This window comes from Gastrolobium bilobum, unplaced genomic scaffold, assembly GCF_033153095.1.
Source record: "Gastrolobium bilobum isolate Gb01-03AN ecotype WA unplaced genomic scaffold, APGP_CSIRO_Gbil_v1 utg1211, whole genome shotgun sequence".
Lineage (NCBI taxonomy): Eukaryota > Viridiplantae > Streptophyta > Magnoliopsida > Fabales > Fabaceae > Gastrolobium > Gastrolobium bilobum.
In genome coordinates this window covers 1-5,125 of record NW_026898913.1, presented here as the reverse complement: position 1 = coordinate 5,125, position 5,125 = coordinate 1, and the positions used below count along the sequence as shown (strand labels likewise).

At 34.9% G+C, this 5,125-nt stretch overlaps 1 non-coding gene and 1 pseudogene across 1 annotated transcript; one reads left to right on the top strand and one right to left on the bottom strand.

Annotated features, from left to right (window-relative positions):
• Nucleotides 1-221: 221 nt before the first annotated feature.
• On the top strand, nucleotides 222-293 carry TRNAD-GUC (transfer RNA aspartic acid (anticodon GUC)). Its single transcript has one exon. It is a non-coding gene; the product is annotated as a tRNA-Asp (tRNA).
• A 1,264-nt stretch (nucleotides 294-1,557) lies between these two features.
• Nucleotides 1,558-4,986, bottom strand: LOC133285382 (pleiotropic drug resistance protein 1-like; annotated as a pseudogene).
• Between the last annotated feature and the right edge of the window lie 139 nt (nucleotides 4,987-5,125).

Below are 5,125 nucleotides of genomic sequence, written 5' to 3'. Positions count from 1 at the left end.
ATGCATCTGAATCAGGAAATACAACATGAAACAAGTGATTGGAATGAGTTTATCAAGGGTATCATTTGAAGAAAAAACAAAATAAAAAACTCCAAACACATAATATTGGAACATATATGGACCATGGTAAATCACTTTCAGAATATCAGTGGCATTATCAACGAGAGGAATATACCTGGTTAAACGATCAAAAATAAATTGACATTAACAGAGAACAACAAGTCGTTGTAGTATAGTGGTAAGTATTCCCGCCTGTCACGCGGGTGACCCGGGTTCGATCCCCGGCAACGGCGTTTATTCTGTTTTTAGTAATTTCGTGAGTTGAGGCTTATGCCTTATACTTTTGACGTATCAAAAGTTGGGCCAAACAGAATAACCCAACCAAATTTAATTCAACCCATATCGACGGTTTGATTTTATTGGATCCATAGATTTTCTCGAAAAAAAACATAAAAGTAAATTAATTGGCATGATATGATGGGCCTTGGTCCCCCTTTTTTTTTAAGGACATAAAAGCAAGAGAAATTATTTGATGTAAGATGGGTAACTGTGTTGCAAAAATAATTTCTCTACATTCTGTGTACTCTTACATCTAAAATTCTATACATTTGCAGGTTATCTTCAACATAAACGCCTAAACACTCAAATTGCGGGGTTACTAAGTGCAGGAACTACATACTTTTTTTTTTTTGGTATAACCTCAGGAACTGCATACTTGTAGACACTTTTTATGTCTTAGTCACTATTTTTCAACGCAGCTTTATCTAATTTTGATTAATGTTTCTCCAGATAGTCAACTACATAAAAGTATTGTCAAAAGGTCTTGCAATTACTTCTTGAGTTATTATTTGTTTCATCAACTATATATAGCTGTACATATATAGTTTTAATTTGTCCAATTTTATCTTTAAAAAAATACAAATTTTATGTTAATTATTTTTCAAAATAGGTATATATTTCAATTCAAAATATTTTTAATTCCAGAATGTACTTTTTCAAATAATTTAAAAAAATAAATAATAGTCTATGTATGATTACGTTAGCTTATTTTTGTGTTTGAACAATTTACAATTAAAATCTCATTAAGAGAGTTTTTTTTTTTTTTTTAAAGTAAGTTTTGATTAGACGTATTTTGCTTTCAAATTATCTTACAAATTTTTTTTACTGAATGAGTTAAAAAAAAAATCTCGAAAAAAAAGAAAATCTGAATATGTACTAAATTGCTTGTTAATAGAATTTGAATGCGTGTCAATCATTTTTATTATTACTTTGCCTGTTAGTACAAATACAAAAAGTATCAAGTATTACTGATCAGCCACTAGAAACGATTGGTCACAATTTTCTTGATTGAGGAAGAGCACTGACTATACATTATATTGCGAATGCTGTAGCTAAGTTCCAGCCTTGAGTGGAAAAATTAAGTCTAGTTCGCATGGAAGATGAACAGGTCAAGCAAAGCTTCTTGCATGCCAATTCAACATTATGTAAAATGAATATCTATTATCAAGAGATAAGGAATAGAGAATTCAGAACTCATAAGTGATTTTTATAGGCTGGCCTCAAAATAATTATTTTTCCATTGATAATAAAACTAACAATACAAAAGTATTATCAAAATCATATGCTTGTACATTTATTGTATAAAGAAGCTTCAAATTGGCAGTAGAGAGAGGAAACAAGTTTCTCAAGCTAGTGCAGCATGAATGGTAGATACAAGAATGCTAAGAGTAAATACTAAATAGAAAATAGAAAAACAAAATAAAAAATATAAAGAATCCTTCACGATCAATATCTATCTCTTTTGGAAGTTGAAAGCCTTGATTGCAACAGCAAAAGTAAAAGCAAAGAGAAGGGCGATGCCGGGAACGACAACTGCACAAACTCCAATGAAGTCATGTTTGAAACCATAAAATTCTTCAAGGAAATGTTTCACAGACTTTCCATTTTCAGATTCCATTCCTGTAGTTATATCTCCAAACTGAGATGCAATCAATCCATATATTGTCCATGCCACCGGACATGCCCAATAGTACCATCTCCACCACACTGGGATGCTCTGTTAATGTAACAAGAAATTGTTTAGTGAGTCAGCATAAATAAATATACATTACATTATTATATTACATAAACATGTTCCATCTCCATCTATTAATCATGCATTATTAATTCATATATAGTTTGGCAACACTTACTGGTCTTGCGACGATAAATCCTGAGAAGAGATTCCAAATTGCATAAAATGCAGCAGCCACAATGGAAGCAACATGGTGATTTGGTGTCACTGCCACGGACATCATGCCGTAGAACGTGAAGTAGCACAATGTGAAGAACATGAAATATAGAAACCAAAAGAATTTCTCTGCAGTCCAGTCAAATCCCATCATAGCATAAACTATGAGTCCATATGTCACTGCTTGAGCAAAAATATAAGGCAACTCTACTAGAATCTGTGACACAAAGGAATGAGTTGTGTTAACAATACAAGCTGAAGTACTAATAATGAAAATGTTAGTAAAACTAATAATGATAATGATTTTAAGTTACCTGTGAAAATGCATAGGGTAAGGCAGAATACATTCCAGCAGCTTTTTCTCTATAAAACACAGTTCTTTCAACTGCTACCACTGGCTGTACTGATGAAGAATTCTGTACCCCAAGGAAGAGAGCAGCGGTCGACATTGAACCCACCGCATTCAACAGGTCTTGTCTATTTGAGCTGTCGTAATGTAAGTCACCAAACCACATGGTATCATTATATATTCAGAGTGGAAATCAAATAGGAAGATTACATAATCTAATATGAATATTTTGTGACTCACTGTTTGCCTCCGAGGTCCCAGAACATTGTTCCAAACATCAAGGCTATGAAAGTAGTGAAGAAATATCTCACAGCAGTGTATGGTGGATTGCGCCAGTATGAATAACGCTGTTTCCACAAGCAAGCCTGGCATTGGACCCAGAATGACTGTGAGAATTGAGTAGGGAAATGAAGATCCTTTGAACCAGGAGCAGGTTGGCCCAGTTCTTGTATAAGCTGCTTGTTTCTCCTGAAGAGCCATGAAATGGAAAAACAATTTAAGCATTTTGTAAATCAAGGAAACATTTATACATGACAATAGCTAATATATATATGCATTAGCTTACCTATATAGATCAGAATTCTTGTATAGGTCAGTAAAATCAACACCTAAATTGAGTTCTTGTGCAGTAGATGTAACTTCCAACATCCATGTTGCTGGGTTATATCCGTCTTTGATTTTACTCACACCCTCAATGCTCTGGACAATGGAAATTATTGGAAGACTTAAGTAAATACAACAAAATATTATAGTCGTTCACTTAGGTTAATATTGAATGTAAGTAGGATCCTACCTCGAAATACTTGATCAAATGGGTAGAATGACGACCAAGTGGCCCAACATATATTTCTTGTCCTCCACGCTTCATCAAGAATAACTAGAATCCCATATAATAATATTATATGTCAGATTCAAATCTAATTAATGGAGAAAGAAGGAAAATATAAAAGTAAAACACAAATTCATTTATCATTATCACCACTCGCTCACTAACCTCATCAAAAGCTTCAAATATATCAATGCTAGGCTGATGGATGGTGCAAACAACAGTTCTTCCTGTGTCCACAGTGTTCCTCACAGTTCTCATAACAATGGCAGCAGCTCTCGCATCTAACCCAGAAGTAGGCTCATCCATGAAGATTATGGAAGGATTAGCCACTAATTCAACTGCAATAGTGAGCCTCTGCGCTGTTCAGTAGAGAGACCACTCACACCTGGCAAACCAACCAACGAGTTCCTCAATGTTGTAAGCTCCACCAGTTCCATCACTTCCTCAATGAACATCTACAACCATTTGTCAAGTTTGAACAATCAGCCTCTAAGTTGAGAAAGCCAGCAATCTCAATTAAATAAATAGCTTAAAATTTTTCATTATGCATGCTACAAGTACTAACCACTAACTAACCTTTCTGGTACTGGAATCAACTCCTGAAGGTAAACGAAGCCATGCTGAGTAGAGCAAGGACTCGTAAACTGTAACATGAGGTGAGTGGATATCATTCTGCTCACAGTAACCAGAGATTCGAGCAAATGTTTCTTGCTTCTTAGGGTACCCAGAAACTTTTATGGTTCCTTCAATATATCCACCGGTTTTCCTACCAGCCAGAACATCCATCAGAGTAGTCTTGCCAGCTCCACTCACACCCATCAAAGCTGTGAGAACACCTGGCCTGAATGCACCGCTGACACCCTTCAAAAGCACTAATTTGTCCTCTTGTACACCTTGTTCTTTCATTTCCTGCCACAGTTGAAATCAAATGAGTGAGGTTGATCTCATCAAATTGTTTTTTATTCAAGCAGAGCTAAAATAGAAACACTGCTAGAAATGCAAATGCTAAATTTATAACATACCTGTGGCATGTCAACAGAGTATATGATATCGTCAAATGTGATAGAATGTGGTTCAAAAGGAAGAACCATTCCTTTTTTCTTTCCGTTGCTTGACTCAACAACAGAATCACCTCTTCCTGAACTTTCTGCATCACAATTGAAAATAATGTTTAGCGTTGTCTGAAGGAATATTATGAATTACTAATCAACTTTTGCCAATGAGTGTTAAAGAATGATATAAGCAAGATAGCTCACGTATGCGTGGTAATTCAACTTCTTCTACGGTTCTGTCATCTGATTCTTCAGTTATATTTGCTTGTGGCTTTTCAAATGCTGCACATTCAAATGCATATTTATCAATAAAATCTTGTATCATTATCACTATAAGAATTTTACAAGCACAACTAATCTCAAATGATGTGAAAAATACTCACGGCCGAGGACCTCAAGAGCCAGACCAAACAAAGCGTTGAAAAGGAACACAAATCCAACCGATGCCCCAAGGCCTAACCAATACCAATATGCATCTGTGAAGAATCCACGGGTATCCAGAAATACAGCTCCTAAATCGTAGGTAGACTGTAATTGGAGAGCAAATAAATAAATTAGGCCTAACTAAATGTTTCTTACTCTTAACCAAAAGTAGATTAGATAAATTATAGAGTTGCAAGTTCAAAAATTACGTTGTGCCAATTGTTCCCGAGATATTCATTGAC